The sequence below is a fragment of the Schistocerca americana genome, chromosome X, assembly GCF_021461395.2.
Source record: "Schistocerca americana isolate TAMUIC-IGC-003095 chromosome X, iqSchAmer2.1, whole genome shotgun sequence".
In the NCBI taxonomy this organism is placed as follows: Eukaryota; Metazoa; Arthropoda; class Insecta; order Orthoptera; family Acrididae; genus Schistocerca; species Schistocerca americana.
In genome coordinates this window covers 142,995,409-143,022,477 of record NC_060130.1, presented here as the reverse complement: position 1 = coordinate 143,022,477, position 27,069 = coordinate 142,995,409, and the positions used below count along the sequence as shown (strand labels likewise).

Here is a 27,069-nt window from a genome sequence, read left to right as displayed (position 1 = left end):
TTTTCACAGTTCAAATTCAGTGTAACTGATGTCAGAGGTGCAGGAGGAAAGCTGTCAGCGCTGGTGGGATGGTCTTTAACAAGAATGAGACTTCTAAGCTGAGACGTCTCTAGGAGACTACGTTGTGAATATGTTCGAAGCCGGTGATCGTCTCTCTTCGGTGCTTGACGAGGCCGGTAGCTGTGGACAGCAGTCCCTGCGCACGACCGTCCTAAGGTCACAGACTTGGCTTTTTCAGTTGCTCAAGAGATACGCCATGACGAGAAAAACGCACAGATGCATCCGTCAAGGTCAAGCGCCAGTCCCCTGCGAATATCGCTATGACGCTCACTGCGCAGCCAAGGACTGCGATTAACCATTTAATTGCTGTATTCCGAATTGCGGTTTGTCTCCCACACCTCAGAATTCCGCGTATAATACAATACAGCAAACAAGAACTTGGCCGTAAAAAGTCATGAAAATTACATCTACATCTACATCTACATTGATACTCCGCAAGCCACCCAACGGTGTGTTTCATTACCTGGCTTCAGTTTCTTTTTATGTCCTCACGGTAACAGTATACTTGCTGAGCGAGGTGGCACAGTGGTTAAAACACTGTACCTGCATTAGCGGAAACGGGTTTCTTTTTTCAGCAACACATAATTTTTTGTTTTCGTTCCTTTCTCTACATTGATGAAGGAGAATGCCGGTTTTGTCGTTTTCTTTTTTTGCAGAGGGGGCGGTCGATTTCCTTCCCCTTCCTCTTCCCAATAAAACATTTATATTCTAAATATTCTAAAAAAAGTAGACTCGTTTTTTTTAGGGTTCCATACCTTAGCCGGTGAAAACAGAGCCCTTAAAGAATCACTTTGTTGTCTGTCTGTTCTGACACCCATTTCACAGCAACAGTAGAGGTATCAAGCTGAAATTTGTATAAAATACTAATGTGTACGGTCCCTTGGTGGTGTAAAAAAGTAAGATTCTAAGTCAATGTACTCAGAAGATATGACCATGTATGCAAACTCGCTCAGCAATACCTATAGATGAACTGTCTATATAGTATCAGAAACTCGCTCAGCAATACCTATGGATGAACTGTCTATACAGTATAAGAAAAAGCCTTAAAGTGTGTTACAGGGGAGGTTGTGCTGAGAAACAATTGCTAAGAAAAAAATTCGACATGTTGCAACGGTTTACGCGTTATTTAGTATTGAGATTACGCAATCAGGTCGCCGCTAGCGCAAATTCAAGCAACCTGCCAGAGACAGTGTCGCCAAACTTGTTCTTCGTTTGGTTTCCTAAAACCGAAGCAACGTAGCTCTTGCTCATCCAGCTTTAGTTTATCATTTCCGAAAAAGGCACATTTTAACTAATAATGAGCATTTGAACAAGTGATAACTCTCAGACCCACAGGTGTTTGTACATTACTGCATTTTAGCTCGAGGAATTGCGCGTACAACGACTTGATTGGCTAACTTCAATGCTAAACAATTCAGAAAAAGCGCAACGTATAGAACTTTTTTCTTAACAATTATTTCTCGATGGAACCTCACCTGCAACATCCTTACAAGCTATGCAGACTATTTCTGACCACCCTGTATACTTAATTAAGTTTTGCAGGAACCCTCAGAGCGTGAGTCCTTCTCCCACTTACCCAGTGTTACATATACACATTGTTAACACCGAAAATGCTGATAAAATATCTTGTGCAACATCAAAAATTTTTCGCCGTTAAATATTCGTTGTAAATCTTTACTGTACTTCTGATTCTGAATCTGTAAGCTTTATTACATAAACTATATTTAATACGTAATCGACGTAATAGTGTATCTATTTCTGACTGTATATAACTTATTCTAATTGTAATGAAAGTATTGTAAATTGCCTAGGGAACTTTATTTAAATGTATCGATAGTAACGACGAAACGGTAGTAGCTGTGCCATTGTTTATCTTTGCGTATGGAGAGCCTCTGTCGCGTTGCGAGCAGAGAGGAAGCAGAGCAGCTTGAGTGATGAAAGAGTGTGGAAGTGTTTGTTGGGCGCTCCAGCAGACGCAATGTGCAGCTATGCTCGCGCCAGTATAGACGAGCCTGATTCGTTTTTGAACCTGTGAAGTTACAAAAAAACGCGCTGCGTTGCGCCGCGCCACACGCGCTATACGCGTCTCAATGTGCACCTAACAACTGGTGTTATCCCGCAGGGGAAAGAATTCACAGTTCCACTCGAAACTAGTGGCAGACGAGCTAAACTCTACATAGGATGATCCCTTCAATTACAAGGTGGTGGGAAGAAGGCTGGAGTGAACAGTCCTATCTTTATTTTTGGCGGGAAATATGTTCAACTGGCGAGATTTTGGTGTTGGACAGAGAGGAGCTTAATAAGTCTATTACCTTTAAGCAAACAGTAGAGGACTTTGTCTGTCGCTGTTTGACGTCAAAGTTGGCTACAGACGCCTCCCACAGCATTGCTCGACAATCACCCTGCAGCCATGGGCTCATTTTTCACAGAGGCCAATATACGCTACCACAACTGTTGGGAAATGCTTCGCTGTTCTAGTTACACATAGCAGTTGTCATGAAAACAAAACCAGCACTCGTAAACAATGAGTCGTAATGCAACATATGTACTGAGGATTGTGGAAGTCATTGTTAATAACCGAACTACTGCACAAACCGACCCCAAAAGATAGCACCAGGAGAGAGGGGAAGCAGCATCATGTGTGTTCACCTCAATGTGCAATCAGGAAGTAACCTGAAACTTCCTGGCAGATTAAAACTGTGTGCCCGACCGAGACTCGAACTCGGGACCTTTGCCTTTCGGGGGCAAGTGCTCTACCAACTGAACTACCGAAGCACGACTCACGCCCGGTACTCACAGCTTTACTTCTGCCAGTACCTCGTCTCCTACCTTCCAAACTTTACAGAAGCTCTCCTGCGAACCTTGCAGAACTAGAACTCCTGAAAGAAAGGATATTGCGGAGAAAAAAAATGGTTCAAATGGCTCTGAGCTCTATGGGACTCAACATCTTGGGTCATAAGTCCCCTAGAACTTAGAACTACTTAAACCTAACTAACCTAAGGACATCACACACACCCATGCCCGAGGCAGGATTCGAACCTGCGACCGTAGCAGTCCCGCGGTTCCGGACTGCAGCGCCAGAACCGCTAGACCACCGCGGCCGGCTATTGCGGAGACATGGCTTAGCCACAGCCTAGGGGATGTTTCCAGAATGAGATTTTCACTCTGCAGCGGAGTGTGCGCTGATATGAAACTTCCTGGCAGATTAAAACTGTGTGCCCGACCGAGACTCGAACAGGAAGTAACCTGCTTAGAGCGAATCCTATCTCCCCCCTGTCACCCCTCATCCCTCCCTCTCTTCACTGTAGGTAGGGATACTGGCCTGTTCTATCCTGCCACTGATGGTCCACAAAGAGATCCATCTGGTGGCGGTGATATACTGTTTCCGATCTGCGGGAATCAGTCACAGATAAACAAAAGACGAGAACAGGACGCTTCCCGCAGGCTGTTAAACGTACCACCAACTACAAACTTTCAGAGAACTCTCCAGGTTACTTTTTGAAACGTCTGCTACTAGGGGAAACAGGTAGCTGCCACTGCGACCAACTGCGCTAGCTGAGCGCATAGCCTCCAGCCTGCCACCTCGCAATCCACTCCAGCAGGCCGGCGCGGCCAGCTGTAGCCAGAGGTCCAAGCGGTCCAGGCGGTCAGAGCTATCGGCGCCGACGTATACAATAAGCCACAGAACAAAGTGAGATAAATGGCAGCTACCCCGACTGCGAATTGTTTGTCTAAAACTGCAGCTGCACTGCCCTGTCTCTACCATAACTGGTTGCTTCTGCTGGCTCACGCCATTCTGTGAAGGAAGGCATTTCACTGTAACAGTTGTATTTAACATCAACACACCTCTTATAAGCGAGCACCTGTTTTAAAACAAGCACAATTCTGGTGGTAATAAATGTCCTGTTTTCACGAAATTAGGCGCAGTCCATTTTCTTTTAGTTTTATGAGTAAAATCTGTATAGTTTTTTACGTTCGACTGCAGGATACAGTTCACATCTCTCCCCCCCCCCCCCCCCCCCCGCCTCCTCTTATTTTGTGACATCCAACGACTCGAAAAAAAAAAAAACTACAGCACTGCCGTCGGTTACAGATGACCAAAGTACAGAGGTCAGTGGTCTATGGCGATACATCTGACAGATGTATTAACTTATCTTACATCTCCTATACAAGCCCACCTTGCACAAAATCGAAAAGACTTCTATTATTTTGCTGCAAATACTACTGATCACAGCAGACTGTCACTGGAGTAAAAAAAAAGCGATAATTTAAACTCCAAAGAAAAAAACATCTATGTTAGGCAATTTCTTTCAGTTTAATGGACAAAATTACATGGTTTGAAAGCGTCCCTGGCGTTCAAATTAGTGTCGGTAAATAAACTGTCATGTACGTGTGTATTACAAACACTTCAGACACATGAAATAACATTACATAATACAGCCTCTCATGCCATTTGTCCACATGTCGGAAAATACACAATCATTTTACGTTCGGCAACAATAAGCTTTAATTCAAGAAGCCATTGTTGTTTTGTATACTATGGCAGGTCCCGTTTTACCCATGCAGTGGTATATCACACTGGCATTTGCAAAAAAAAAGCACAAAAAGCACTCTGCCTTCAGGCCACGAGTGGCCTACCGGGACCATCCTACCGCCGTGTCATCCTTAGAGGAGGATGCGGACAGGAGGGTCGTGGGGTCAGCACACCGCTCTCCCGGTCGTTATGATGGTATTCTTGACTTAAGAAGTCACTGTATGGTAGTACAACATGCAATGTGTGGTTTTCATGAACATAAAAAGGTTGGAAATGATGTTTATGTTAATCTCTATTCCAATTTTCTGTACAGGTTTCGGAACTCTCGGAACCGAGGTGATGCAAAACTTTTTTTGATGTGTGTAGTATTGTCACGTTCCTGCTCCAAAGACCATTCCAGATATTTTCTTCAGTTTTCAGATTAGAAAAAAAATGGTTCAAATGGCTCTGAGCACTATGGGACTTAACATCTATGGTCATCGGTCCCCTAGAACTTAGAACTACTTAAACCTAACTACAGCACACAACACCCAGCCATCACGAGGCAGAGAAAATCACTGACCCCGCCGGGAATCGAACCCGGGAACCCGGGCGTGGGAAGCGAGAACGCTACCGCACGACCACGAGATGCGGGCTTCAGGTTAGAGGATAGAGCTCTGTCCTCCATGCTTAGAGTTGTCGTAGTTGGTGATATGCATTCACCATACGAGCTCAGTGTGATCGAGCGTTGTCGCATTGTTGGATGCAATTGGCACTTAGTTTACCACCATAACCACGTACACAATTATCAAGAATGAATTTTAAATTTCGGAATTTTAAACATGGTGGCGCTTCAGCAATGGTGCACGTAGGAACTTGCTAGGATTGGAAAATAACAGCCAACAGTTGCAGAATAAAAAATTATCAACGCTTTGGCATGGTTTCGACAAATATTAATTTGTTGTCTTTGATTACGTTTCAGGTTTTCATTTGCAACTATTTGCTGATAATTTGTTCAATAGGTCTACTTCCCTTCTGAGGACGACAAATTTGTATTTGTCGAAACCATCGTAAAAGGTTAATAAACTTTTATTTCTGCAACTGGTGGGCTGTTGTTTTCCAACCTATCAAGTATGAAGAATGACATCTCTGGAGACCTGTGGAGACACGACTTCACGTGAAGGGACCTAGAAGTCTAGCGACTGCATAAAGATCCTCAATCGAAAACATATACAGACACTGCCTCTTCCTAAGCTTTCCTTTCACTGATGGTTGCTGAGTGGGAATGAGTTCAGGCATCTCGCCGAACCACAACACGGCAGCTTTCACTATGCAATCTAACTCGGAAGTCGACCGCGCAGAGATCGATTTCCGTTGCTGTGCAGTCCCTTGTGATGAGCGGTGAGCGGTGCACACAAACATACGACCTTCGTGAAGCTTTCAGCGCGCAGTACTCGATGATATCACCCTTCCGGTGGCTGCAGCACGGGCAGCCCGCTGTTGGAATGAGATCGTGACCCCATGACTTAGACTACAAAACAGCAAATATGTTCCGTGTCGTAATCAATGGCTGGCCATTGAGGATCCCAAAGCTGTGGTAAGAAATCTTTACCAGTGTCTTCTCAAAACGCGGTACAAACATTTGATTACCTGAGCAGAGTGCGACGCACTTCAATCTGCTAATGGCCCCCCATCGTAGTTTTTCCGCCAAATGATGCATTTGCGGCAGGTGATGAAATTGGGCATCTAATCAATTGAAATAATCAAATTACTCATTTCGTTGTGGTATTTTCCAGACAGCCATATATAAGCTGTTTTCAAGCCTCTTCACAAAAAAGAGATCTGTGTATGGTACGAAAAGTGCCAGTTGTTTCTGAATAAGGAAAAGTGTGGTGTCATCTACTTGAGTACCAAAAGCATTCAGTTAAATTTCGTTTATACGATAAATCACACAAATGTAAAGGATGTCAATTAAAGTAAATACCTAGGAATTACAGTTATGAACAACTTAAATTGGAACGATCATATAGATAATGTTGTGGGGAAGCAAACCAAAGATTGTGTTTTATTGGCTGAACAATTAGAAGATGCGGCAGGTGTACTAAAGAGACAGCCTACACTACGCTTGCCCGTCCTCTGCTGAGTATTTCTGTGCGATATGGAATCCTTGGCAGGTATGGCTGATGGAGGACATCGAAAGAGGCCAAAGAAGGGCAACTTGTTTTGTATAGTCGCGAAATAGGGGAGAGAGTGTCACGGATGTAGTAATCGACTTGGGGTGGCAATCATTAAAACAAAGGCGTTTTTCGTTGCGGCGTGCTCTTTTCACGAAATTTCAGTCACCAACTTTCTCCTCTCAATGTTTTATAATATCCAACCTGCAGAGGGATAACAGCTCTCTGTAACAAAATAAGAGAATCTAAGCTCGTACATGAAGAGTGCATTTTTCCCACTCGCTGTTAGAGAGTTGAATGGTAGAGAAATACTGTGAAAGTCTTTCAAAGAATTCTCTGTTGGCACACAAGTTTGGAGTGTAGAATAGCCATGTAGACGTAGAACAGTACACAATAACCAACTTATTTAATTATAACCAGAAATTTCAAAATTTTTTGAGAAGATTGGGCACAATGAAATTTGTGAATTGTGGACACTTAATATTCTCAATTAATAATAGTTTGGATTTCAAAAGTTACTGTCCACTTGACAATATATATTTACCATAAAATATGATTTTCTAGATTCAATAAACAAGAAGAAATGATCAACATTGAGAGTACTGCATTTTCTCCCTTGGCTGAGACTTTGAACGTGTGAACTACGGTAGGCACATCGGACACTCCAGGAGAAATAATGTTAATACCGCGTAACACCGCCTCTGGCCACCATAATGCTCTCACTTCTACGAAGAACAGAATCCACTCCCGACAAAGTTCTGCCCGTGAAGGCACTCACTGTGATTAGATTCCGTAGAAATACAAAATTCCAGGGATACTGATAACAACGTTCCACACGTCCCACACATGTTCTGTGAAATTAAGATAGGGTGATTTAGCGGCGAAGGCGAGATGCAGTAGGATACCTGAGTATTTGTCAAACCAGGACCGTATACGTTCAGCCCTGTGAACACGGTTGTTGCCATGGTGGAAGATGGGAGTGTCCACCATACTCATCATAAAGATGTAGGAGGAAGGGCAACACTTACTCACCGAAAATGTTGCAATGCTTCATGTTAGCGGCAACCCGAATAAGTGGGCTCAAGTCACTGTACGAAAAACGTGACCCCGAAACATCATAGAAGCACGCCCGCCCTGAAACACATCCTCCACACATTGTGGATGTAACCTCTTATTGGGCCGTCGTCGCACTCGACGATGTGAACCATTTCGTTGGTTGGTTCGTTGATTCGGGGAAGGGGACCAAACAGCGAGGTTATCAGTCCCATCGGATCAGGGCAGGATGGGGAAGAATGTTGGCCGTGCCGTTTCAAAGGAATCGTCCCGACATTTGTCTGAAGCGATTTAGGGAAATCATGAAAAACCTAAATTAGAAAGGCCCGCCGCTGGTTTTGAACATTCGTCTACATCTACATCCATACTCCGCAAGCCACCTGACGGTGTGTGGCGGAGGGTACTTTGTGTACCTCTATCGGTTCTCCCCTCTATTCCAGTCTCTTATTGTTAGTGGAATGAAAGATTGTCGGTATGCCTCTGTGTGGACTCTAATCTCTCTGATTTTATCCTCATGGTCTCTTCGCGAGATGTACGTAGGAGGGAGCAATATACTGCTTGACTCCTCAGTGAAGGTATGTTCTCGAAACTTCAACAAAAGATCGTACCGAGCTACTGAGCGTCTCTGCTGCAAAGTCTTCCGCTGGAGTTTATCTATCATCTCTGTAGCGCTTTCGCGATTACTAAATGATCCTGTAACGAAGCGCGCTGCTCTCCGTTGGATCTTCTCTATCTCTTCTATCAACCCTATCTGGTTCAATTGGCTCTGAGCACTATGGGACTTAACTTCTGAGGTCATCAGTCCCCTAGAACTTAGAACTACTTAAACCTAACTAACCTAAGGACATCACACACATCCATGCCCGAGGCAGGATTCGAACTTGCGACCGTAGCGGTCGTGCGGTTCCAGACTGTAGTGCCTAGAACCGCTCGGCCACCCCGGCCGGCAACCCTATCTGGTACGGATCCCACACTGCTGAGCAATATTCAAGCAGTGGGCGAACAAGTGTACTGTAACCTACTTCCTTTGTTTTCAGCCTGCATTTCCTTAGGATACTTCCAATGAATCTCAGTCTGGCATCTGCTTTACCGACGATCAACTTTATATGATCATTCCATTTTAAATCACTCCTAATGCCTACTCCCAGATAATTTATGGAATTAACTGCTTCCAGTTGCTGACCTGCTATATTGTAGCTAAATGATGAAGGATCTTTCTTTCTATGTATTCGCAGCACGTTACACTTGTCTACATTGAGATTCAATTGCCATTCCATGTACCATGCGTCAATTCGCTGCGGATCCTCCTGCATTTCAGTACAATTTTCCATTGTTACAGCCTCTCGATACACTACAGCATCATCCGCAAAAAGCCTCAGTGAACTTCCTATGTTATCCACAAGGTCATTTATGTATGTTGTGAATAGCAACGGTCTTACGACACTCCCCTGCGGCACATCTGAAATCACTCTTACTTCGGAAGACTTCTCTCCATTGAGAATGACATGCTGCGTTCTGTTATCTAGGAACTCTTCAATCCAATCACACAATTGGTCTGATAGTCCATATGCTCTTACTTTGTTCATTAAACGACTGTGGGGAACTGTATCGAAAGCCTTGCGGAAGTCAAGAAACATGGCATCTACCTGGGAACCAGTGTCTATGGCCCTCTGAGTCTCGTGGACGAATAGCGCGAGCTGAGTTTCACACGATGGTCTTTTTCGAAACCCATGCTGATTCCTACAGAGTAGATTTCTAGTCTCCAGAAAAGTCATTATACTCAAACATAATACGTGTTCCAAAATTCTACAACTGATCGACGTTAGAGATATAGGTCTATAGTTCTGCACATCTGTTCGACGTCCCTTTTTGAAAACGGGGATGACCTGTGCCCTTTCCCAATCCTTTGAAACGCTACGCTCTTCCCGAATGCGAGTCCAGTGTGCTAACCACTGCGCCACCTAGCTCGGTGAATCATTTGAATAGAGAGGATTTCACCACCAGTTGAAAGACACTACTCTCGTGCAGTCAGACACAGTCCAGCTTGTCCCACTGGAGACATACAGCTTTCAGTATCACTGAGAGAAACAGCCTTTTGCGAGGGACTCAATTCCAAATGCCCATTGCGTGTAACTTCTTTTGCAATTTTTGCTCGGGAACTGGTTGAGATGAATCTGAATTCACTGACAGCCTTACTTCCTGTCGGAACTGAAATCGATCGTTGTTGACAATACGTGACACTCGACCCCGATCCTTGTCGGGTAGGACATTTTCAGGGCCACTATTCTTCCGCTTTGTTAAGTGACTTCCAGTGGTACACTATTCCCTGCGAACACATTCGACAGTCGGCGTTTATACACAAGTTTATACAACTTCATTCGCGCTACGGTCATGGGCATGGCTAAACACGATTGCTGCTGTTATCCGTTCCGTAACGTCTGCACTGATTCGATACGAGACCACTTACTGCTGTGACTTACTACGTAAGCCGTGGGAACTCACATGACCGCCTGGTACCAATTTTACACCATTTACAGCGCCAAAAAGCGACCAGTGTTCTCTCTTAATTAATAATTTTTGATGGACTTATCTAAGTGCGAAAGTTAAAATATTGTGGACTAGTAGACACAGCAAGTTCATGGTTTCCTTTGTCTCTTCATGTCAAACACAAAGTAAAAAGCAGTCAGAATTTGAAGCAGTCAGACATGTTCTACCTCAGAGTTCTATTTTCGGCCCACTATTGTTTCTGATACACATACACTGAGGTGACGAAACTCTTGAGATAGCGATATGGACATATAGAGAAGGCGGTAGTAAAGGTAGTAAGCTGTCTCTCCAGACAGTTCAAGATTCGACTGTGCAAAACCCTGATCCAGCCTGTTGTTCTATATGGCTGTGAGACATGGAGTATCCGGAAACAGGACTTCCATAAGCTCGTTGTTTTTGAGAGAAGAGTGCTTCGGAAGATCTTCGGTCCGGTTCTGGATGCAGATACAGGGGAATGGAGGATCAGATACAACCAAAAGCTTGAGGAACTGTACCAGCAGCCCAACATAGCAGGAACTGTCAAAGCCAAACGAATGCAGTGGGCCGGCCATGTGGCCTGGATGGAGGATCACAGATGGCCTCGGAAGCTCCTGGATTTCACACCTACAGGAAAGAGACCGCCAGGGAGACCCAAGAAGCGTTGGAGGGATGGACTCCATGAAGATTTAAACCAAGTGTCAGTAGATGTGGACGAATGGCAGATAGCAGCAATGGACAGAATACAGCGGAGGAGGAAACTTGTAGATGCGTGCGGTCCACTGGGCCTGATCACGTAGTAGTAGTAGTAGTAGGTAGTAAAGCGTACACGAGGTATAAAAGGCGGAACTGTCATTTGTATTCAGGTGATTTATGTGACATGTTTCCGACGTGATCGTGGCCGCACGCCGGGAATTAACAGGCTTTGAACGAGGAATGCCAGTTGGTGCTAGACGTGTGGGACATTGCATTTCATATATCGTTAATGAATTCAATACTCAGAGATCTACAGTCTCAGAAATGTGCCGAGAATACCACATTTTAGGCGTTACCTCTCACCACGAATAACGCAGTGGCCGACGGCCTTCCACTTAACTACCGAGGGCAGCGGCATTTGCGTAAAGATGTCAGTGCTAACAGACAAGCAACACTGCGTGAAATAACCGCAGCAGTCAATGTGGGACGTATGACGGACATATCCGTTCGGACAGTGGGGCGAAATTTGGCGCTAATGGGCCATGGCAGAAAACGACCGACGCAAGTGTCCTTGCTAACAGCACATCACCTGCAGTGCTTCTCCTGCATTCGTGACCATATCGCTCAGACACTACAGATGGAAAACCGTGGCCTAGTCAGATGAGTCCCGATTTCTGTTGGTAAGAGCTGATGATAGGATTCGAGTGTGACGCAGACACCACGAAACCATGGACCCAAGTGCGAGCTAGGAGTGGCTCCGTAATGGTGTGGGCTGTGTTTACAATGGACTGGGTCCTCTGGCCGAACAGAACTGATCATTGACTGGAAATAGTTGGAGATCATTAGCAGCCATTTATGGATAACAATGTCCATGTTACCGGGCCACAACTGTTCGCTATCGGTTTGAATAACAATTCTGGACAGCTCGAGTAAATGATCTGGCCACCCGGATTGACCGACATAAATCCCATAGATCATTTATGGGACATAATCGAGAGGTCAGTTCGTGAACAAAATGCTGCATCGGCAACACCTATGCTATTATGGACGGCAGTAGGGGCAGCATTTGTCAATATTACAGCACGGGAGTTGTTGAATGCATGTCACGTCGAGTGCAAAGGGAGGTCCGACACGATACTGGGAGGTATCCCGCGACTTTTGTCACCTCAGTCTAAATGATCTTCGACTTACAGCTTCAGAAGCTACAAGTTCGATATTTCCTCTTACTGGAAAGCAGCTAATGAACTATTTGAAAACAGCGATATGTGGTTCAAGGCTAGTAGATTAGCATTCCGTTTTGGCAAGGCACAGTACAAACAATTCAGTACTACTCAAAGAGAACCTCAAGTTGTAAGAGCAGTCTACTCAAGCAATGAAATACTAGAAGCAGATAGTGTTAAGTTTTTGGAACCACAAATAGATCACAACCTTAATTGGAAAAACCAACACTAGAATTATAAAGTCCTGCAGATCGTTTATATCTATAATACGAATTATTTCTTATATAGGTGATTTAAATATTAAGAAACTAGTTCCTTTTACATATGTCCCTTAATTAATGAGTTACGGGATCATTCTAGGCAAAGTCCATCTTACAGATACAGTATATTCAAAATACAAAAGCGTTTTTTAATAATTAAATGTGTTGTTGGTTCTACGACATTCTACAGGAAACTCTTCAGAAAAATTCGTACACTGTCAACGGTTTTAACGAAACAAAGTAATTATGAGGTAACATCCTCTGTCATTGCCAATGCTTCTCTTTTCTCAATAAATAATGCATGACATGAACATACAGCAGTTCTGCGACTAACATCAACCTCTACAAAACCTTCAATGGATTAACGTTATTGCAGAAAGGGATCAAATGTATGACAATTCAAGTGTTCAACAAACTGCGATAGCTTACAGATTGTCTCATGAGTAAACTGGTGGAGCTGAATTGTTAATTAAGGGACTTCCTATTGGGGAAACCTTTCTTCTCTGCTGAACCGCGTCTTCTTGGATATGTTTATAGTTAGCGCTTTATGTTATTTTATAATTACTATTACCACATGTTTCATAATAATAAGTAATTTTACCGAATTTTGCTGAAATAAAATGTTGTTCCTTGACTTCATTCCACATCCCAGAGACACGTCTCAGTGGGATCGATCGAATAAGACCGATATAATATGATGTAAATATAAATTGTCTTATTTCGCTTTGGCTGAAACGAACTGCCGTCCGACTCAAAACCAAATTGCTATCTGCTCTTCTCAGATAACTAAAGCAGATTGTAGCGCCGCTGGCTAGCATGTGGCAGTTTTGTGCAGCGTTATTGCGGTACTCAGCTTTGTGTCAACTGCTTTTTTCTCGATTTTAGATATTTTTTTTTTACTTTTCCTAAGTTGTATAGCCTTGTGTACACCAGAATGAATTTTCACTATTCAACGGAGTGTGCGCCGATGCGAAATTTCCCGAATATTGCGGAGAAATCCTCTCTTCGAGGAGTACTAGTCCCGTTAGGCATACAGAACTTCTGTGAAGTTTGGAAAATAAGACAGGGTTACTGGCAGCAGTAAAACTGCGATGGCGAAACGTGTGTTGTGTTTGATTGTTGAGTCAATAGAAAAATTTCCGCGAACGGCAAAGGCTCCAGGTTCGAGTGCCGATCAGTCACACGGCTTTAATCTGCCAGGAAGTTTCAAACCTCGTTTTCTGTTAAGGCCAAAAGTTTTCAAAGAATGCTGAACGCTGCTTTATTTTGTTCAGAAAATTTCTGCTTCATTACTGCCCTCAGACGCTACATATCCCCCAGCTTCTACAATAATTAGGAAGTTACTCACTGACATTGAACAGATTTTTTCTTTAATTCCGTATGTTATTATCTCGTGAAAATGAGTCGAGTACGGGTCCATCACACTTAAATGACTTCCGTAAAGGTGACATTACAGTGCCTATGGAATATCAAACAGATATGTTCGTATTTTTTCTTTTTATGTGAAGACTTGCTAGCAAATAGAACCGAGGATGTCATTAGCAGCGGGGAGGTAGGACCACAAACGACAGAAAAACCTTCCATATCTCAGGGAAGGGTGACAGGATCGTCGCGGTTCACGAAGTCGCGCCACTGTAAAATTGTTGCAAACTTCATGAAGACTTTCAGATGATCACAGCATGCTGCAAGGAGATGCAGCAGATCCTCAACAAAAATAAATGCTATAGGTCTAAATAGACGAAAAGATCCGGTATCGTTTGACAATGCGATTTACGATCAGTGACAAGAATCAGTCACGACTTTCAAGTATGCAGGAGTATCTTTCCCGAATGAGTGACTTTGAACGACCAGGTAAATCTAACCGAGAAAATGCAGACACCAGACTGAGCTCTATTGGAAAAATCCTACAGATTTTAACGCACCCAAGAAGGAGGATGCTTGCAAAATGTACTTTGGCCCAATTCTTAAGTAATATTCGTCGCTCTGAGATCCTTACCCATCTGAATGAACGAAAGAGATCAAAAGAAAAGTTGTGAACTTCATCAAGGTTGTTTGATTACAAGAACCTTCAACATCGCAGTGCGTCAGCAATCGTTGGTTAATATATTAAAAAACTAGAAACCCGCCTCGATTGCGAAAATAGCACCTAGTGTTAACCTATGTTTCGGCGTAGATAACTACACCTTCTTCAGAACAATAAAACCCACAAGTGCCTAAGAAGACCTTTGTCAATGATTAAAAGAACACCATAGCTATACATTTATAAACGAAAAAAAGGCAAACACAAACAGTACATATATATAAAGTCTAAACCACTACTTAACTTAATGGTGTAACCTCCACCTCACACCGGCCTATGTTCGATGGGCCATGACCCGCCATAAACTACAGCTATAAATGGTCGCTCACATGGTAGCGGGTCGGGCGTGTTCAGACATGGAGGAGATACAGAGATATAGGAACTGTCGATGACATGCCTCGCTCAGGTCGCCCAAGGGCTACTACTGCAGTGGATGACCGCTACCTACGGATTCTGGCTCGGAGGAACCCTGCCAGCAACGCCACCAAGTCGTATAAATCTTTGTCGTGCAGCCACAGGACGTCGTGTTACGACTCAAACCATGCTCGATCGGCTGCATGATGCGCAACTTCACTCCCGACGTCCATATTTGCAACCACGCCACCATGCAGTGCGGTACAGATGGGCCCAAAAACATGCCAAATGGACCGCTCAGGATTGGCATCACGTTGTCTTCACCGATGAGTGTCGCATATGCCTTCAACCAGACAATCGTCGGAGACGTGTATAGTGGTAACCCGGTCAGGCTGAGCGCCTTAGACACACTGTCCAGCGAGTGCAGCAAGGTGGACGTTCCAGGATGATGTTTTGGGGTGGCATTATGTGGGGCCGACGTACGCCGCTGGTGGTCATGGAAGGCGCCGTAACGGCTGTACGATACCGAATGCAATCCTCCGACCGATAGTGCAACCATATCGGCAGCATATTGGCGAGGCATTCGTCTTCATTGATGACAGTTCGCGCCCCCATCCTGCACATCTTGTGAATGACTTCTTTAAGGATAACGACATCGCTCGACTCGAGTGACCAGCATGTTCTCCAGACATGAACCCTATCGAACATACCTGGGATAGGCTGAAAAGGGCTGTTTATAGACGACGTGACCCACCAGCCATTCTGAGGGATCTACGCCGAATCGCCGTTGAAGAGCGGGACAATCTGGACCAACAGTGCCTTGATAAACTTGTGGATAGTATGCCACGACGAATACAGGCATGCATCAATGCAAGAGGACGTGCTACTGGATATTAGGGGTACTGGTGTGTACAGCAATCTGGACCACCACCTCCAAAGGTCTCGCTGTATGGTGGTGCAACATGCAATGTGTGGTTTTCATGAGCAATAAAAAGGGCGGAAATGATGTTTATGTTGATCTATGTTCCAGTTTTCTGTACAGTTTCCGGAACTCTCGGAACCGAGTTGATACAAAACTTTTTTTGATGTGTTTATTTTATTGATGCCCTCCTACATTGGGATAAGTGATCATCATAGTAAAATAAGAGAAATCAGAGCTCATGCCGAAAGATTTGAGTGTTTATTTTTCCAGTGTGCTGTTCATTAGTGTAGTAGTAAGGAAATAGCTTGAAAGCGGTTCTATGAGCCCTCTGGAAGGCCTTTACGTATGGATTCCACAGCAGGTATGTATACGTAGATGAATATAAAGACGACAACAGCAACCACACGACACCCACCACTAGACAACGGTCGAGGAATATTTAGTCGAAAGTGGTTCGATGAACCCTCTGCAAGGCCTTTACGTGTGAATTCCACAGCAGGTATGTATACGTAGATGAATATAAAGACGACAACAGCAACCACACGACACCCACCACTAGACAACGGTCGAGGAATACTTAGTCGAAAGCTCGTGGATTTTAAACTGCTTGACGCGGCTGGAAGACCGAGAGAATTTTATCAGCATATAACACCGCGAAGCCATGCATTCGTATATTATCTCAAATAAAGATCACAAGTGTAAGATTGAATTATCCAGGTGCACGCAGCGGATTCACAAAAAATGCGTTTTGTTACGTGTGAATCAATGGAACAATTGATGTTTAACGTTTGGGGAACTGCTTATTATTTCTGTAAAAAAGAGCACAATGATTATACGTACCATCCTATTCCATCCTCGACGCTAGCGTTCAGTCAGTGTGAAGATCAGAGACGGAGCTTTAGTTCAGTTAGATGAGCATGACAGATGAACTCGGCGACAGCCCTCATGAAAGCATGATATGGTACTCAACGTGCAACCGAAGACGAGTTAGGAATGGATCATAAAATAGAAGGTGACGAGGATAGGAATTAAAAATCGACTCTGTCCTTTTCAGAGCATCTGTACCAACATTCAGTTTACCAACTGAGTTACCCAAGCATGACTCACGTCCCGTCCTCACAGCTTCACTTCTGCCAGTACCTCGTCTCCTACCTTCTAAAGTTTGGAGTCGTGCTTGGATAGCTCAGTTGGTAGAGCACTTGCCCGCGAAAGGCAAAGGTCCCGAGTTCGAGTCTCGGTCCGGCACACAGTTTTAATCTGCCAGGAAGTTTCAGCTGTCAGAATCTTTTTATTGATTTTTTGCTTCTATAAATAGACATATAATCCAGTGGCATCCCAATACTCCATAATTTGTTTTAATGGCACTGACTTCTTTCCCATTTGCCAGTTCGTCGTGCACTGTTTACTGCGTGCACGCCATATCCTGCGACCAGCGGAGAAGAAACGAATTGGCAGCTACATCTTTATAAGACGAAAGGTAAACAGGTTCCCTTCCGTTGCACTAGGGAAATTTATGGTGGACATTATTTACTGGAATTCATCTTGTCTGTTTTACTGAAATTCACCTTATTTGTTAATCCTGCCACATACACTCCTGGAAATGGAAAAAAGAACACATTGACACCGGTGTGTCAGACCCACCATACTTGCTCTGGACACTGCGAGAGGGCTGTACAAGCAATGATCACACGCACGGCACAGCGGACACACCAGGAACCGCGGTGTTGGCCGTCGAACGGCGCTAGCTGCGCAGCATTTGTACACCGCCGCCGTCAGTGTCAGCCAGTTTGCCGTGGCATACCGAGCTCCATCGCAGTCTTTAACACTGGTAGCATGCCGCGACAGCGTGGGCGTGAACCGTATGTGCAGTTGACGGACTTTGAGCTAGGGCGTATAGTGGGCATGCGGGAGGCCGGGTGGACGTACCGCCGAATTGCTCAACACGTGGGGCGTGAGGTCTCCACAGTACATCGATGTTGTCGCCAGTGGTCGGCGGAAGGTGCACGTGCCCGTCGACCTGGGACCGGACCGCAGCGACGCACGGATGCACGCCAAGACCGTAGGATCCTACGCAGTGCCGTAGGGGACCGCACCGCCACTTCCCAGCAAATTAGGGACACTGTTGCTCCTGGGGTATCGGCGAGGACCATTCGCAACCGTCTCCATGAAGCTGGGCTACGGTCCCGCACACCGTTAGGCCGTCTTCCGCTCACGCCCCAACATCGTGCAGCCCGCCTCCAGTGGTGTCGCGACAGGCGTGAATGGAGGGACGAATGGAGATGTGTCGTCTTCAGCGATGAGAGTCGCTTCTGCCTTGGTGCCAATGATGGTCGTATGCGTGTTTGGCGCCGTGCAGGTGAGCGCCACAATCAGGACTGCATACGACCGAGGAACACAGGGCCAACACCCGGCATCATGGTGTGGGGAGCGATCTCCTACACTGGCCGCACACCACTGGTGATCGTCGAGGGGACACTGAATAGTGCACGGTACATCCAAACCGTCATCGAACCCATCGTTCTACCATTCCTAGACCGGCAAGGGAACTTGCTGTTCCAACAGGACAATGCACGTCCGCATGTATCCCGTGCCACCCAACGTGCTCTAGAAGGTGTAAGTCAACTACCCTGGCCAGCAAGATCTCCGGATCTGTCCCCCATTGAGCATGTTTGGGACTGGATGAAGCGTCGTCTCACGCGGTCTGCACGTCCAGCACGAACGCTGGTCCAACTGAGGCGCCAGGTGGAAATGGCATGGCAAGCCGTTCCACAGAACTACATCCAGCATCTCTACGGTCGTCTCCATGGGAGAATAGCAGCCTGCATTGCTGCGAAAGGTGGATATACACTGTACTAGTGCCGACATTGTGCATGCTCTGTTGCCTGTGTCTATGTGCCTGTGGTTCTGTCAGTGTGATCATGTGATGTATCTGACCCCAGGAATGTGTCAATAAAGTTTCCCCTTCCTGGGACAATGAATTCACGGTGTTCTTATTTCAATTTCCAGGAGTGTATTTTTCGTGGGAAGTGTTATATTCAGGAACCCACTGTGTAGTATTTGAGCGTAACTATTTGCATCTTTTGGGAATTGTACTTGACGTATCTTCGTGAGTACTTTACACTTGGCATCCCTTGTGTGGGGAAAAGTACCTTTAAAGTGCGGTTAATTTTAGTAGGATGCATTAAACCCTCATTGTGCTTTACACTTGGCATCCTGTGCTTACATGTGTGGCTGAAGTGGAAGACTACTTTTTGAACAAGTGCTTTTGTAGCCCTAAGCACTTTACACTGGCATACTACGGGGCCGTGGTCGCGATGCAGCGCTCGGCTTGTCGGCTTATACGGAGTCAATCTTATCCGCAGCAACAAAATTTCCAAGGTTTCCCATGAACATTTTCTTAGTATTTTCGTGTAAGTGTTCCGGTGGTTTCATTTTATTTTTTGCTCCCATGCACTTGCCTCAAAATGGCTCTGAGCACTATGGGACTTAACATCTATGGTCACCAGTCCCCTAGAACTTAGAACTACTTAAACCTAACTAACCTAAGGACATCACACAACACCCAGTCATTACGAGGCAGAGAAAATCCCTGACCCCGCCGGGAATCGAACCCATGTACTTGTATAGCACTGAAAATATCTGCAGAACAATTGCAGATGTCCACGGTATGCACTGCGTGAGTTGTTTGGAAACAAACTTCTTCCATTCATTCTCTGTACTTGCTGTTGTTCATTGTACTCTTCGCTCTGAAGCTTGCATTCAATGCTCTTCGGTTCCGTCTCGGGTTTGTTTTTCCAGCAGTGTTCGTCGTACGTTAATAATGGTGCATAGCAGTATGCATAGATACATTACAAAAGTTTCAGATACAAAAGTACGGTGATGCGGTTCCCGTCGCTCCCGGAACAGATCAATATAATATCGTAACGCCGATCTCCCATTGCATTCAGTGAATCCACACGCGAGGTGCATGTCGCCAAACTCTTCACCCGTAAACCTATCCATACTGCCGAGTATCACTGTTAACGTGCAGCTATCACAGCCGGAGAAACAAATCATAGGCAGAAGTGAACAGCACTGAATGCAAGCTTTAGGGAGAAGAATCTATGAAATTATTGTTGTCAGCAGCTAGCACCGTGAGTGAATTGAGGAAGTTTTTTTTCCAAACAAGACACTGTTGCGCAGATATTTCCAATACAGTGCAGATAAGAAGATGTATAGGATAAGAAATCAAACGATACACAATAACTCTATAATGCGTAGCCCGAAACCGTGAGTCCCTTACACCTAAATAGAATATATGCCTCAACAGCCTCCAAAATATTGTGGGTGGAGTATAGCTTCACGCTGTATAACTTCCAGGTACTCGCGCTGGCCTTTCTGCAGTCATCTCTTTAACGTAGTACAAAACCAGTTAACAAGGCTATCTGAATAAAATCTTTTTGGTTATTAGGCCGCGTCATTATGAAACACTAAAACAACTAAAATTCCTATGTTTCGATCGACTGTGCAGCGCTTGTCTTCAGGATGATGAATAGTTAATCGCCCTGAACTCGACCGCTGCAAAGTCGCATTTTAGTTGTTTTAGTGTTTGATAATGAGGCAACCTAATAACCAAAAAGATTTTTTTATCAGACAGAAACTGGCCGTGGAAGCCAACGAAATGAATCTAGGATATCGTTTACGGAATATGTATGAGAATAGGGTGCCTCAGTCCTGACTCCTCATTCTTTCGCTAATGATACTCGAGTTGACACACCCCGTTAAGAGAAGCAGGTTGATACCGGACGTCAAGTAAATGTTAGTAACTTGCATAAGGACATCTATGTTCGAAAGAAAACTTACCTAGCTTTACCGGTCAAAATAAACTTAAGGGGACACCAGAGTGCTGCTGGAAAGCGAATAATTATAGTTATCTGCTATACTATTAATTCCACACATAGTATTTCGAACAAACCTAAAACACTGCAATGAACAGTGGTAGATAAAGTGGTAAAATGGAGACACCCGAGAGTTTTAGTACACCGAAACTGATTAGTGAGGCTAAAATTAATGACTTATAAAGAATATCGAAGTCTTCGACATGTGGGCCAGTCAAAAAATTCCTATAGGCATCTGAAAGTGACGTTGTTACTACTACCATTAATCTAGGAAAATTTGCATTTTCATTTCGTGGGCCAGTTTCAGTTAAGCTGTTGAATCCTGACCATCGTACAATGTTTCTTTGGCATACAGTGAAGCGCCAAAGAAACTGATATAGGCATGCGTATTCAAATACAGGCAGAATACGGCGCTGAGGTCGGCAACGCCTCTATAAGACAACAAGTGTCTGGCGCAGTTCTTAGATCGGTTACTGCTGCTACAATGGCAGGTTGTCAAGATTTAAGTGAAGCTGAACAGGGTATTATAGTTGGCGCACGAGCGATGGGACACAGCATCTCCTAGGTAGCGATGAAGTGGGGATTTTCCCGTACGACCATTTCATGAGTGTGCCGTGAATATCAGGCATCCGGTAAAACACCAACTCTCCGACATCGCTGCGGCCAGAAAAGATCCTGCAAGAATGGGACCAAAGACGACTGAAGAGAATCTTTCAACATGACAGAAGTGCAACCCTTCCGGAAATTGCTGCGGATTTCAATGCTGGGCCATCGACAAGTGTCAGCGTGCGAACCATTCAACGAAAAATCATCCATATAGGCTTGCCGAGCCGAAGGTTCACTCGTGTAACCTTGATGCCTGCACGACACAAAGCTCTACGCCTCGCCTGGGCCCGTCAACACCGACATTGGACTGTTGATGGATGGAAAGATGTCGCCTGGTCGGACGAGTCTCGTTTCGAATTGTATCGAGCGGATGAACGTGTACGAGTATGGTGAAACTTTAGGAATCCATGGACCCTGCATGTCATCAGGGGACTGTTCAAGCTGGTAGCGCTCTCTGATGGTGTGGGGCGTGTGCAGTTGGAGTGTTATGGGGTCCCTGATACGTCTAGATACGACTCTGACTGACAGGTGACACGTACGTAAGCATCCTGTCTGACCACCTGCATCCATTCATGTCCATTGTGCATTCCGACGGAATTGGGAAATTCCAGCAGGACAATGCGGCACCATACCCGTCAAGAATTGCTACAGAGTGGTTCCAGGAACACTCTTCTGAGGTTAAATACTTCCGCTGGCCACCAAACTCTCCGGAGACGAACATTATTGAGCATATCTGGGATGCCTTTCAACGTGCTGTTCAGAAGAGATCTCCACCCCCTCGTACTCCTACGGATTTATGTACAGCCCTGCTGGATTCATGGTGTCAATTCCCTCCAGCGCTACTTCAGGGATCAGTCGAGTCCATGTTACGTCGTGTTGCGGCACTTCTGCGGTATTATATAGGTTTACAAGCTTCTTTGGCTCTTCAGTGTATTATACAATTTGTAGCTTAAGATGGGCAGTTCACGCTCTCATTCATTGCGTGTTTAGACCTTCCCATATATGCACTGTAGCAAAGAGTGTCAGTTCCTCCTATCAGGTTTACTGTAGATTTTATTCACTCACTTGCAAGAGATGTCACGATCTGTGAGTTAAGATCGCCAAGCAATCTTGCGGTACAATTTCTCTTGAGGGTAGCAGAGGTATACCCAGTACTAATGTTGCTCAACTACATTCAGATTGTTGCTGAGAGATGACGTCAACCTCAAGGACCATGCTGGCACGGATCGATTTCTTCATCGGCTGCTGAAGAGGGAATAAAGGAAGGAAGAGATAACGTACTGTCGACACTGATGCCATCAGAGAGGTAGCACGAGGTAGCAACAGCCCACTATGGAGAAAGTAATCTGATGTAAATTTGCATGAGAAACTGCATCGGCATTCACTTCAGGTTATTCAGGAAAAACACAGAAAACCTAAATCATCATGATGAGATGAGAATTAGCCATTCTTCCAGACTATTTTACTAACTACGCCACCTTGGTCGGTTTCACCGAAGAGGATGTTGCTACAGCACAAAAACTGCTTCAATAAAATCGTGTGCCTCACACCATACGGAAAATTCTTGGATAAGTCTGCATCTGCACTTCATATAAATCTGCATGGTCACAGTAATACAGTTAACTGTAACTCTTAGGTAGTCTTAGAAAATGAACAAGAAAGTGTAGAAACTAAAGTAAAAAGTGTTACTGGGCAGCAGATGAAAGTGCAGGAAACAAAAACTATAGACCAATTTTCAGCAACTGGCGGCTTCAAATTCCATTCCGACAATACCGATCAGAATTTTTCTAAAACACACAAAATGAATGACACTACGAATTCTCCAGCTCTTGATGTAACCGATAGTTCTTCGCCACAGATGACTTCGACACCAACGAAAGTTAAATCCCACCAGAAAAAAGTCGAACCTAACTGTGACCTAAAATTTTCACAGGCTGATGGAAAAACACTAACGTGCGTAAAATTGCAACAACCAGAAACAGTGGCCCAAAAGGACCCAAAATAATCCAAATTCGGATGCTGAAGTACTTCTACAGGCGTGAATCTGTCTACGGTGACAGGTATCCGCCGTGTACTTCGAGTTGAGCAAGTGGCGGCATAAACGTTGCAACGGCTTTCGTTGTCCAGAAATCACAATTGCTTTCATCCTGCCCGCATACGATCTAGACACTACTGTGGTAATCTCAATATGGTAACCTGCGCTGTTGCGAACCTTAGCGCACAAACACTAAGTGTGATGGTTTTGGGAGACATTGGATTCAAAACACCTTTACATATTGAGGACGGTCTTTACTACAAATGTTACATCGGGTGCCTCCTATGATTCGAACATACACTCCTGGAAATTGAAATAAGAACACCGTGAATTCATTGTCCCAGGAAGGGGAAACTTTATTGACACATTCCTGGGGTCAGATACATCACATGATCACACTGACAGAACCACAGGCACATAGACACAGGCAACAGAGCATGCACAATGTCGGCACTAGTACAGTGTATATCCACCTTTCGCAGCAATGCAGGCTGCTATTCTCCCATGGAGACGATCGTAGAGATGCTGGATGTAGTCCTGTGGAACGGCTTGCCATGCCATTTCCACCTGGCGCCTCAGTTGGACCAGCGTTCGTGCTGGACGTGCAGACCGCGTGAGACGACGCTTCATCCAGTCCCAAACATGCTCAATGGGGGACAGATCCGGAGATCTTGCTGGCCAGGGTAGTTGACTTACACCTTCTAGAGCACGTTGGGTGGCACGGGATACATGCGGACGTGCATTGTCCTGTTGGAACAGCAAGTTCCCTTGCCGGTCTAGGAATGGTAGAACGATGGGTTCGATGACGGTTTGGATGTACCGTGCACTATTCAGTGTCCCCTCGACGATCACCAGTGGTGTACGACCAGTGTAGGAGATCGCTCCCCACACCATGATGCCGGGTGTTGGCCCTGTGTGCCTCGGTCGTATGCAGTCCTGATTGTGGCGCTCACCTGCACGGCGCCAAACACGCATACGACCATCATTGGCACCAAGGCAGAAGCGACTCTCATCGCTGAAGACGACACGTCTCCATTCGTCCGTCCATTCACGCCTGTCGCGACACCACTGGAGGCGGGCTGCACGATGTTGGGGCGTGAGCGGAAGACGGCCTAACGGTGTGCGGGACCGTAGCCCAGCTTCATGGAGACGGTTGCGAATGGTCCTCGCCGATACCCCAGGAGCAACAGTGTCCCTAATTTGCTGGGAAGTGGCGGTGCGGTCCCCTACGGCACTGCGTAGGATCCTACGGTCTTGGCGTACATCCGTGCGTCGCTGCGGTCCGGTCCCAGGTCGACGGGCACGTGCACCTTCCGCCGACCACTGGCGACAACATCGATGTACTGTGGAGACCTCACGCCCCACGTGTTGAGCAATTCGGCGGTACGTCCACCCGGCCTCCCGCATGCCCACTATACGCCCTAGCTCAAAGTCCGTCAACTGCACATACGGTTCACGTCCACGCTGTCGCGGCATGCTACCAGTGTTAAAGACTGCGATGGAGCTCCGTATGCCACGGCAAACTGGCTGACACTGACGGCGGCGGTGCACAAATGCTGCGCAGCTAGCGCCATTCGACGGCCAACACCGCGGTTCCTGGTGTGTCCGCTGTGCCGTGCGTGTGATCATTGCTTGTACAGCCCTCTCGCAGTGTCCGGAGCAAGTATGGTGGGTCTGACACACCGGTGTCAATGTGTTCTTTTTTCCATTTCCAGGAGTGTACTTTAAGGTAGCAGCTGGCAGCGAGCGTAAACAAACAAGCTCTTAGACTTGCAGTAGGGAGAGAAGCGGTCTGAGGGAACAAGCGCTGCCTCCCTCTCGCATGGCTGGAAGCATAAACCAGTGATATGTGCTTCTGCGAAAGCGGAACTGACACATAGTGAGAGCAACCGCCGCCCATAGACCAAAATTAGTGTTTTGTATTTTCTGTACTCTGAGACCCTAGAGAACATTTTTGTAGGATTATAATGTATTTACATACTTTATAATATGAAATAAAACAAAATTATGCTATTTTTATCGGATTCTTTATTTTTTTATCTACAATAACTACGTATTATTCAGATGATGCCTCCCAGTCTTGTTTATTTGAGCAGTCTGTTTCTATTGGGACTTCTCCTAATCATCATGCTCAGCCTATTCCGTCCTACACCTGAAAGCAGTAAATGTGTTGTTCCTTTTATGAAAGGTGTGCTGTTTTTTTCCGGTCTCATACCTGTTATTAACGTATTAATGGAGCAGATGTCAGTATTAACCTGTTTGTTGAGTCCAGATTGCATTCTTCTCGTGAGAGTTTCCTAGTGAACGTTTGTGTGTACAGACAAACGTGCTGGTTGCAGGCCTCGGCTACTTCTTCTGACAAACTGCCTGTGGGTAAGAGGGCATGTTCAATGCCCGCTGGGCCATACATTGAAATCTTGTGTACTGTGGGAGACGTGGGATACCACGGATATAAATCAACATACAGTCCTGCTGTTTCAGTAGCATAAGAAGAAAATTTTTCTATGTCTACCTTATATCCACTGGAAATAGCTTCAAGAATATCCCTGAATTGACAGATGAGTTGCAGATGTATACCTGATATTTCTGATGATGCTTCAGGGTCTGCAAAAAATCTTCTACTGGTATTTGGATCATTTTCTTTCCATAGCCTTGCTTGGGAACATATACTGTTAATCCCAATCGACTTCTAAACATTTCTTGTGTGACTCATTTCCTCTCTTGAACATGTTTCTTTTCCTCTATTGAATGGTTTTGCCACTTTTTGGTGTTTATTTTATAGGACTAATGCAAAAAAAATTCAAAAATCTAATACGTGCATGGAGTGCAGACAGGCCAAACTGAAGAGCCTCTGTATTTATTACTTTTGTTTGTCACAAGTCATTCAAGTGTTCTGAGATTGCCTTGCAAATGTAGCATCTCATTGTTGATGCTGTCTCTGTTGCTGCATCTACCATAGTCATCAGCAATGTGTATTATTGCAACTTTTGTTTATTGTAATATTTCAATTTGTCTGTTGATATAACCAATTACTTCATTAGTAACATTATATGTTTCGTGAATAAATTTAATTCCTGTTGACTTGCAATAGCGAGGAGCTGATGGTGTAAGATTTTCCAAACAATTACGTCTTTATACGCAACTAAAGATGATTGAGATATGTTCACATCAGAATCGTGGTATTTTCAGATTTTCGTTTAAACTGAATTTACTGTGAAGCATAAAAACCCCGTTTATAGATAAGTCCCAATACATTTATGTCATCATTTGCAAGTTCATTTAAAAGCTCTCGCAAATATAATATTAATCGCTCACATGTGTGACCGAGCAAGGCTCGACGTTGAATCTCCACACATGTGGTAGTCACCTGATAAGATTCAGAGGCTAGCACTACCTCTTGAAGGTTACTGTAACAGGGACAGACCTTATTATCAACTGTTCGGATTATTTCGTACTGTTTTCTTCTCAGCGAGGCTTCCACAAAGCCTGACAAGGCTAGCATATGTGAAAGTAATTTTTGTGCTTGTAAGTCTCTACGACTCCGATCTAATGCTTGTCTGTATTTAGCTCCCCATGTAGGAGATCAAGTAACATCTTTAACCAATTTGGAACTGTCAACATTTCCAGGTTTTCAAAGCTTTATTTGACGGACATACTTTAATTCTGTTGGGGCACAAGGGTTTAGTAATAGCTGTG

At 45.0% G+C, this 27,069-nt stretch overlaps 1 protein-coding gene and 1 non-coding gene across 2 annotated transcripts in view; both read left to right on the top strand.

The window, feature by feature from the left end:
* LOC124556526 (polypeptide N-acetylgalactosaminyltransferase 16-like) overlaps window positions 1–27,069 on the top strand; it is a 582,211-nt gene that overhangs the window by 309,331 nt on the left and 245,811 nt on the right. The gene's annotated exons all lie outside the window — the stretch shown is intronic.
* Window positions 17,027–17,101, top strand: Trnas-cga. Its single transcript has one exon. It is a non-coding gene; the product is annotated as a tRNA-Ser (tRNA).